Source organism: Chelmon rostratus, chromosome 20 (genome assembly GCF_017976325.1).
Source record: "Chelmon rostratus isolate fCheRos1 chromosome 20, fCheRos1.pri, whole genome shotgun sequence".
Classification (NCBI taxonomy): Eukaryota; Metazoa; Chordata; class Actinopteri; order Chaetodontiformes; family Chaetodontidae; genus Chelmon; species Chelmon rostratus.
This window is the reverse complement of record NC_055677.1, coordinates 11,177,873-11,188,903: the sequence shown is the minus strand read 5'-3', so window position 1 is coordinate 11,188,903 and position 11,031 is coordinate 11,177,873.

Sequence of the window (11,031 nt, the reverse complement as noted above, 5' to 3'; positions counted from 1 at the left end):
AGATTTACGCGAGTGAGATGGATTTGGACAGGCTATGAGAAAGCAGGACAGGCTTGACGAGTCACCCTGCCACAGGAAGGAAAGAAAGAGCTTTCACTGCTCTCTTCGAGGTAAAGTAAATAGCCTCTGTGCAGACATCAAAGTTGGAGGTCTCTCGCTTGTCCAGCGTTTCCCTATGTCTAGCGATTACATTGCTAAAGGTTTTTCAAGAGCGGACCACTACTAAGGAGAGTCATTATTTCCTTCATGCTAGAAAAACGTAGCTCTAGCTACGTGCTGTCTGTATTTTAACAGCCATATAATCACAGTAAAAAGAACACTAGCCCTTACATTATAGTAATCTAATGAAAGGATTACCTTATCCCACAGCAATGTTAGCAGTGTTGATGAACAACGAGCCCTTAAGACCATTTAATGCACTTTTAGGGTGTTTTCACACCTGAGCTTTTTAGTCCGGTTAAATCGGACTATGGATCATTTTCCCCCTTGGTGCGATTCGTTTCGGCAGGTGTGAACACAGTAATTGCAGTGAGATGAAGACCAAAATAACCACACAGAGACCCCTGAGAGGAGGCGGTCTCGGTCCAGTCCCAAACAAACTTGGAGCGGTTCATTTGTGACGGGAACACGATCCACCTTGATCTCACCCAACTGTAATCCCAAATTCGTTATACATGCTCAACACTGGTTCTGCTCAGGCATCTGAAGTCTTCTTTGCAAAGCACAAAGCAGTGTAATATTTTCAAAATATTCCATAAAGTGCATTCAGCATTTTGCTGGTAAAATGTTGCCTGTTGTATTGCCCAGATAATTACCACGGTTATGAGCAAATGCTGTGTTGTTGTAGCTCCATGTTAAACTGCATAGTTCACAAAATCATCAACTGATTCAGGCCAGAGCAAACAAACTACATTATAGATGTGAAAACACCCTGAAAAACACAGGCGCTGTAATAACAGTTCATAGCCTCCTCTCATAGCGACCCAATATTCACTTGAATGGATGGTGACTGTGCCAGTGTTGTTTAGTATTCCATGTAGGGTTATTAATGACATTCACTTAAAGAGATTTTTTCCATTTAATGACTTTTTAGGCACTTGAGGGCATGGGTCTTGGAGTGGTTAAGTCAGTCCAGACTAAACTACCTTAACAATTTGCCACAGATATTCATGGTACTCAGAGGGTGAATCCTAATGATTTAATGGCAATCCCTTGACTTTTCATCTAGTGCCACCAGCAGGTAAAAGTTTCAACTTATTCTTTAAAATGTCTCAACATTTACTAAATGGCTTGGCAAGATTTTGCAGACATCAATATGATGCATCCTAATCACTTGGTGCTTTGTACTGTATAGTCTTTAAAGGATTTAATTTTTGGCTTCTATGATCAAATTGTGGAGTGAGTTACATACATCCTATCACCTCTTGTCCTGTATATCACTCCCACCTTCCATTTTTCCCCATCACTCTCACAAGTTTTCTCTCTCTCTCTCCCTCTTCCTTTTTCTTTCTGTCTTTCTTCCTCTCATCCTTTATTCTCCCTTCTGTCATCATTCCAGATGTTGACTGGTGTCAAAGGTGCTTCATAAATCCTTTTTTTCTCCTGTCAGACATCACTCCACCTTCTTTTCTTCCATCTCCTCTAGCACCCCCCACCCACGAACTCTCTCAGTAATCAAACCTCACTTAAACTGTCCCATATCCTTATATCAGGACTTGCTGAGGTGGCATGTTTTCTTTGGGAAATGACTCATAAATTAGGGGAGCTCCCAGGCTAGCTGTGAAAGAGCCAGACAAGCAGACACAAGGGTCCCTGATTAGTGTGGCTGGGAGAAAGGCCAGACAGGCCAAGGCTGCAGGACCCATTTAGGACCATCACCGACTTGAAAAGTAGAAAAGAAAACATATTGATCACATGGCACTGGCTGGGTCATTCTTAATGGCTGGGGAACAGGGATGTCTGAGCTACAACTGAGTCACAGCTGGGTCAAGCATCTCCTAAGCATTTCAAAATCAAACTTTTGGATAAATTGTTAATACGGCTAGGTCAATTTATATACATTTTATTTAGATTACTATTTCACATAAAATTCCAATTACCTTAGGCTTCTAAAACTCAAAAAAATGTGAGGTTTCCCATGGTTGCACAGCATTTCATCAAGCCAGAGGAAAATGTTGCAAGATGCAGTATGAACACAAAGTGCTCTTAACAGAGACAACGGGAACATATATCAGCAAGTACATTCCTCTAACTGAGATATTGCGGCCATGAGGTTCTTTGTGCTCTGAGGCAAAGTGTGGCTTTAAAAGACAGGAAAGGAAGAAAATAAGGTTTTCCTGCCCATACAAGTGAGAGTCACCCCACCCTTAACTGTTGTTTTATCTCCCCTCAGATACACTGACAATGATGATCTGAAGTACAGTCCAACTCGTTTTAATCGTTAAACACAGGAAAACATGCCTATTGGGAAGAATCTGTCCAGGAGATGAATGCCAGAAACCTTTATATGAAGTTGTAAAAACAAAGCCTGCTGATGAGTTATACTAGCACTCACGTTCTGGACTTATTTCAATGTTAAAAAGGCTGTCCATTGAGAAAAACCAGGATGATATGCTGGTGCTTATCTAAGTGTTCCCCCAAAACATAGTTTATTGAGTAATGGTAGCACTAAATTCTGAGGAGCAGACATTTTGCATCAAAGACCAGCTACATTTCAAGGATTTTTCTGTTTGTAGATTCTGTAAACATTAAAAAGGAAGACTGAAATGCTTTGTTTACCTGTGTCATCACTTTTACAAAATTGCAACATAAATCAAGTCATATCCATATGCACAAAGACAACTTCTTCAAACTTACTACACTTTGAGCACACATCATCTGCATCTGCAGCAATTTCATCCAGGGACCCAATGTAGTACAGATTGAGTGATTTTTAGCATTTGATTTAAGACAACTTTTCACCTACTACAGATGTGAAATAGTGCATGCATGGCAATTCAATTTGAATGCCAATTGGCTTTTGGATCCTACAGTTACTGTCATTTAACATTCATTTATGTAATCTAAAATGGAACATCCATATAAAACACACACATAATCCTCTATACAGATACATTAGAAGCCATTGTTCTGTTTCTGACAGCAAACTGCTCAAGCACTATACCTGTCTCACCAGCACAACTTCTGATAGACAAGCAATAGAGAATACGTGAAACCACAGAATGTCTAGGCTGAGAACTAACAGGATAATAAAGGTTATTCAATTACGTCTTAAAGCGGAGACGTGTAAAAGAGGAAATGACAGCCTGCAAAGAGGGGCTCCAATAACTACAGGCATCTCCTGATCTTATCAGCAGGTCTCAGCCGCACTGCCTAGCCTGTAACTTCAGTCATACAGCAGTCGTTACCACACACAATCACTTAGACCTGGATGTTTGCACTTCTACTCTTAAACATGCACACAGCTTGCAAGTTTTTGAGGATGTAACAAATTATGCCAGTTCACTTAATATGACTACATTACGAAAGATTTCCTTATCATCTTCTATACTTGTCCTAGCACTAACAGCAGTTGTGCGACCTTGTGGCTGCTTGGTGGACTATTAAGAACATTGAGGTATTTTCCACTCACACTTACAGCACTTTACCAGCTTAGACTAATTAAAAAGCTTCATGGGGCTTAAAGACATACCAACTGCATTAGGGTCTATACCTGTGAATGGACGAATGTCATGAAAAGTATAACACACAGAAGGAACCTTCACAACGATCTCAAACCAATCATTTATATGAGCAACTTCAACTTCACCCAATGCAGACAGTCTAGGAAAATCACAACTGACAAAGCCTCAACAACTAACAAAAACAACCCTGGAATGCTCAATGAAAGTCCTGTAATTTTCCATTCACATTTTCACTACAAGAGACAAGGGGATTTCAGTTGTGAGAGGAGTTTGGGTTTATGGGCTCTCCCTAAGGATCCATAGGGGCATAACAGTTTATTTTAGCACATTCTCTGGGGAATGACCTTTACCTTTTGCTCAGACAGACATAAATCCAATTTGACTACACACTGAACTATCAAAAAACAAACAAGACATTTAGCACAACGTACATTGGTGCTACACATCAGTGGGTCAATAAGCCCAACAGGATGCCATACATCTTTATGCCCAAATTGTACAGAGAATAAAAGCACACTCACTTCAACATTCCTGGCTGTTCAACAAGGTATTCAAAGCTTCAAGTCAAGCATGTTTCTCACATTATTAAATGAAGTCTTTTTTGTCCAAGAATGCCCTTTAGTGCAGACAGCAATAAAGAAATATGCAGAAAAGTCTGACCCTTAAAACACAGAGCTATATTCAGCCTAACTAAAATGAGTATTTCAGAATGGCCAGGTGACGTCTAGCTTTTGGGACAAATTCCCTCAAAGCAGACAACAGCAGAAGCTCTGTTGGTGCTGTGGCCGGGATATGAGTCTAAATGGCCCTGTGCCTCATTCCCGACAGGACAAAACACAGGGGAAGAGAACAGTAAAGCCCTGAGGAGAGCCCTGTGATGACCATTTTCTCACACAGTCAGTGAGCTGCAGAGCAGCTGTCCCTTACCTACCTAAACTGTCCCAGCCAGGTCAGGTCTGCTCTCAGCTGCCAAAAACAATACCCTGAGACAACTGACTGGCAAATTAGCATTTTACAGTCTTGGGTTGTAAGGAAGGCACAACAGAGAACAAGGTAGGAGGGTGGAGAAGAGGGTGGGCGAGAGGAAGTGAGAGCTTTAACTTGAGATACAGCAATGACAGTGATTGTCATTTATACTGTTGTAAAAGCGTAGCTGAGTGTAATGAATGTAAATGGATACTAAAGAAGTCATTATTCAGAAAGGAAACTGTTGCTGATCATCTAAGGTAAATATTAGTCAAGGAAACAGATCAAATATGTAAAGTAAGCAATAACAATAATAATAATTAAAAAAAAACTACAGCTGGAATAACTAAGGCCGATTGCAGATCCAAAGATTATTCCTAAGACTTTAGAAATGCCACGCTGGACCCAGCAACTGCTGAGTGCGGTCACAATTATCAAAAGACACAGTCCACTAGAAGTGGCGATACCATCAAAATACTGAAAAAAAAGGACTCCCTATTAGTAAAGTGGTAAACAAAATATTCAGCACGGTCATACATAAATGCTGTCAAGGACCAGAGAGTTAAAAAAGGAATTCAAAAAAGATCTGAGGTGTAACGGGCCTGAAAATTATTTTCAAAAAGATGATGCCATGAAACATTTAAGGGCATATTTATTACATCCTGAATCTAAAAGACGCCAATATGGTACCTTACCAGAGCTGTAAGACAGGACTACATTGCGGGCTCTAGTCGCAGCCAAATCTAAGCAAGGCACCTCACAGTATATATACAGTGTGCTCCTGCTGACATGGACTGACCGCCAAAATATCTTAAGAGCTGCGGGAAAGAAAACGAAGTTGAGCTGGGAAGGAAAGCCTGTCCATGTCAGGATTTCCTTGAAATATCCAACAAAGATGAGCAGAGCATGCTGACATACAGAACATGTTGCAAGACACAGGCCTACAATATGACACAGGGCACCCTGCCAGATGTACTTTTCCATCATAACTGAGGAAAAAAGACAGTTATAAACCCGAGGAAGTGGCTTTAAGACACGAAGGTAGAGTTTCCCAACATGTATTTGTTTTTACACATTTATCCTACTTAAAAGGGTTGAGTGAGCTATGAATAACTGAGGGAAATATTGCAACTACAGGATTAAATATTGATGATTCAATTACAGCTGTTGTAAACAATATATTTAGTCAGCAATATATTGTCGAGACATTTGAGACATGTAAAATGATTCAAATTTGTTTAAAACACAAAACTTGAGTTGAATCTGTGGGTGTACACAACAAATTCCCTTCCTTTGTTGATGAGCAGGATGAAAAGCCAAAACAATCGTTGAGGATTACTCACTAACAGGAAATAACACAAATAACATCACCCAAGTGTTACGCCAACAGGTCAGATGTTGAAAGGGCACTGTCACCTAAATCAGTCTTTGTATTATTACCTCTTGAAGAATAAACAGAAGACAATAGTTGAACTCTAAAATTAGATTATGTATAAAAGATGAAAAAAATTTGTGTTGCTTTGAAGATAATTCAAAATAAACAAAATAAAAAACTACAGGATATGCAACACTGCCTCCACACTTGATTATTAGCTTTGAAAGCATTCATATTTTTATATGAGTTTTATAGGAGGATGCTAGAGGTCTCTCATCATTGACAGTAGGTTTATAACAGAAAAAAAAAATCTTCAAACTGAAACAGAAAAACGTTTCTTCAGGTGTTTAAAACTTGTAATTTAAAGTTAAGTAAAGTGTGTCTGCCATCCTATGGTAATAAAACTATGAATCTATTACATTCAAAATATTTTGATAGGTAACTATTGGCTCTCAAAAGCCAAACATGAACTCTTAACATTTAACATTTTATTTGAAGGCTTGTTCACAGTCAACAGAAAATGGTTGTTACAAGACACTTTATCAATACACGTATTATACTATTTACAGAACTTATCAAACATCGTAAAAAAGGTACTCTATAGCTACTGAAACTAAAACCAACAAATATAACAGTTAAACTAGGACCTGCCTAACTTTTCCATTGCTACCACCTGTGCATACAGCTTACAAATTTTGTATTCAATAGCACACGGACAGAGCAAACTCTCAGCCGATCTGAGGAGGTGGTGTTTGTATAAATCTAGGAGGACAAGTCCCTGTTGATCCCACCACACCCACTGGTTTCCTCTCTGAAGGGCCTGGAAGGTAAATAACAGCAGGACAGAGATCATTCTGACTGCAGTGCTCCTTGACCACAAATGCAAACACACACACACACACACACACACACACACACACACACACACACACACACACACACACACACACAGGGAGGCATGTGTGTGCGAGCGCACACACACACGAATCAACCCCGCAAGTTGTACGGCCTGTACCCACTCTGTCTCCCATCCTCTGACATTTTCATCACCTTCCCCCGCACAATCTGACTTCCTCCATTTCACAAGCCTTGTAAACAAACACACCAAACGCTAACATTGCATAACCCAATCAGCGACCCTAGCCAAATGTTGCCTCGAGACACACATATACACTTGTCGCACTTGTCCACAATGAGCGAGAAAAATGTAAGTGCTCCCCAAGCTGATTCAAGCATCCGCAAATTTGCTTATCATTCAATATATCTGTCACTGAATTTTTTCCCCCTCCTTGCCCACATTCCCTTCTTCTCCTTCACTTTCTTGGCCAACAGGTCCTTCCATCTGTTAGCCAGCTGGTGGAAGAGGAGGAGGGGGGGGTGGTGTTAGAGAAGGAATGGAGGGAGAGGGGAGGGGGGCCTGCTCCACCCGGCGGTTTGCTACTCTCAACAGTCTAACTTTCTCCCACTGACTGTAATGACTCTTCTGTGGGTCTCATTAGGGCCTGACCCAGCGCTGGGTTCACCTCCCTGCATGATGTCACATCCAGGCCACAGACATCCCAGTGTTGAATTCAGAGCACTGTAACAAATCACTGACATAATGTTGATCCATACTGCAATATATTGTGTGTTTGTGGGACAAAAATTACTATCTGTTATGAATAAGGTGGACCTTGTTTGATTTTATTGCAGATAATTTGGTATCTAAAATCTGGCTGTACAACATCAAAGAGAGCATACACCAAACTAAGTTAATGATCGTTGTGACTTAAAATGGCTCTAATACAAGCATCAAAATTGATTAGGCTGTTTTCCGATGCCAAAGTAAACGACAATATCCAGCTGGATGGACAAGCCTGTGTGTCAAAATGTGTCACTTATCAGTCGTCTTCTTCTTCCTCCTCCTCATCCTCCACTCTCCAACATTGCTTCTACCTCTCCTCTGACAGACAGTTTCGGGGCAGTTTCTGGGGTTGACAACATGTAACCTGACCCTGTCCAGCTCTCCCTCTCTCTCTCTAATGATCTTGGCGTCACTCCCATTCCCAATGTTGTTTTAACCTGATGTTAATGTGCCCATTCTGCACTTCTGAAACAAAGCTCTGTTCCACTGGGTATAACATATATTTAGCTTCTGTCACCTCTACTGTCAACTGTGGCAACATTGCGGATACCCTGGCAATCTCAGAGTGTCTGCACAATTCATTTCTCTATACAATGACTGTTGCAATGCTGTTAATTTCTTGCTCAAAGAAAAGGTCTGCTTAATGGCTTCACATCCCAAGTAAATTGCAAGTAGATGCTTTTACTTGAATGGATGATTACATCTAATATCCTTTATTACATTTCATTCTATGTCCATGTTCAGAAATTCAGTTATTCTTTTCATCTGTGATGGTTATGATAAATCATTCTACACTCACTGACACTTTCAAAAACAAATTAACTGTAATCGGGATTTCAAAAAAGTTGGGACACATGTAAAACATAAATAAAACAAAATGTGATTCTTTTCTAATCCTTTTTCACTGACAGCATAGTTTAGACAATATATCGAAGGATTAACCACATCAACTACACTTAATTTTGTAAATATATTCTTATTCTGAATTTGATTCCAGCAACATGTTTCAAAGACTTTGGGACAGGGACAACAACAGACTGGGAAAGCTGAGGAATGCTCAAAAAACACCTGTTTGAAACATTCCACAGGTATATAGGTTGATTGGTAACAGGTGATGCTATCATGATTGGGTATGAAAGGCGCATCCTCGGAAGGCTCAGTTATTCACAAGCAAGAACAGAGCGAGGTTCAACACTTTGTGATCACGATTGTAGAAAAAATATTCCTACACAGACAGTTCACATTCTGCTTTTATTTACATTTTGCACAGCATCCCATTCGAAATCAGGGTTGCACTAATGTAAACTGAAAGGAAGAAAAAAAAAATTTTTACATGAAGATGCCAGAGCTCAACTGTACAACCTCACATACCTACAATGTTGGATTTCTGCTCTAAAACGGATCAACCCACAAACACATAACTGTGACAAAAAAAACCAAACAAGAGCTGGCAAGAATTCACAAAAAGACACTGAGAAAAGAAAGACATAAACTGAAAACTTAGTTTTGCAGCATTATTGGTGAGTTGTGCAAATCAGACTGTATACTGCATATAACACACTACAGGAGAGATAGCTGGAGGGCTGTTGATTGCTTGTTCTGTCCCACTGTGTTACCAGAAGCAGTTCCAGACCTGTATTGCCATGGTAACTTTCTTGACCTTTGACCCTTGGTCGTGCTACACCTGTCAGCAAGTCACAACTGCACTGTGGGATCCCCTCCACCCCCATTTTACCCTCACTCTTGAACAAGATCCTGGGATACGTAAACTCAACAAGTCGCCCCCATTGAGGGACGGCAATTATTAACATACTAGAGCCATCATTGTCAACACCATAAGAGCTAGTGCTTTAAGCTACAGGTGGTGACTTTGGTAAGCCATGTACAAGGATTTACTTTTGCAGCAGAAGGAAAAATCCCATTAGTACCTAATGCTGTGTCAGTTAGCTTGGTGTAACCTGCATAAGACCACTATCCCTGTGCCTCCTGTGTATAATGTATGTGTGTCATTTGAGGCCAATTTATAAACAATAACTCTAAACCCTACGAATCAACTTTCTCTCCTGAACTAGCTACCATATCATGGAAGAGGCAATTTTGTGCCCCTGTGACCCTGGAAGCAATGCCGTCTGGATAATTTAGCTTCTGGCTGGGTGTCCAATAGCAAATGAGTCCCAGGCATGAGGCCAGACAACAGCGAATGACTAACACCTATTGTATGACAAAGGGAAACATGGACCATGCTACTTCAGTGGATGAGGAAACTTCCTTTTTGGAAACTTTTAACTGTTTTGATGTCAACTATTTGTTACAGCGGAATTTCTGGTTGAGATAAGGAAAAAGATGGAAAAAAAGAAAGATATCATACAGAAATAGCATTAACACGTTGTTGATACTCTTTCTGTATGATGTAAGGTCAACAACACAACCAACAACTTAATTTACTTACCTTTTTCTTTTAAAAGCAATATATAAGATATAATGTATCATCATGTGGTAGGAAAGATCAGCAGACCAGCTATCGAAAAATCTGCTTCAGCACTATCTCTCCTGTTACAGCATATTGGTATTAACTTCCGATATACTGAGGTTGCCCTCTGCATTAAGCCAAGAACTGTTTCTTGGATGCAATTCTTGGAGATGCACTTCTTTTCCCTTTCTGCGAATCCTCCCCCCACCCCCTCAAGGTTGTCAAAAGAACTCGGAGTGGAGAGAAACAAACCCAGATGATTTCTTTAGTCCAGGCTTTGAAGTTTTATGGTACGGCAGCTCTGTGGAGCCTAAGAGGGCAAGGCCTGGATGTGCCTGAGTTACATTAGGCAACTGTGGTACAGACCACCATTTCGTATCAAATCGACTACATGCTCTGGACACACATGCGCATGGTCAGTAAGTTCATTAGTATCTAAAAACATGTTTTCATTCCCAAAGTCAAAAGGAGAGAGCAATTGGTGACAGCATGGGCCATTCACATTATATTGACCTCATCTCAACAAACCCCCAACCCCAAACACAACTTTCGCGGCCTGTCTCCCGCATCCTATTCAGACACTGTCGGGTGAAAGCTCTAAGTCTTCCCTCATTCAATAAGATGCCTGTCCATTCGAGCTGAGGTTTCCATGTCTCTCCAAACACAGGGAGGCTAGGTCACAAGAAAAGTCCACCAGAGAGAAATCCCATCTGTGTCCTCATCCATTCTGCGGGTCTGGACATGAGCAAACAGCTTGCTTTCACCACCCTGGCAACCCTTTTCTCTTCGCACTGGCAAACCATTTCAGTCCACACACACACTGAAATGGGGTTCTTGACGGCAGACCCAACACCCTCTCATGAATTGAGAGAGATAAACGTTTTAGTAGTTGCACACAGAACGAGACTTCCTG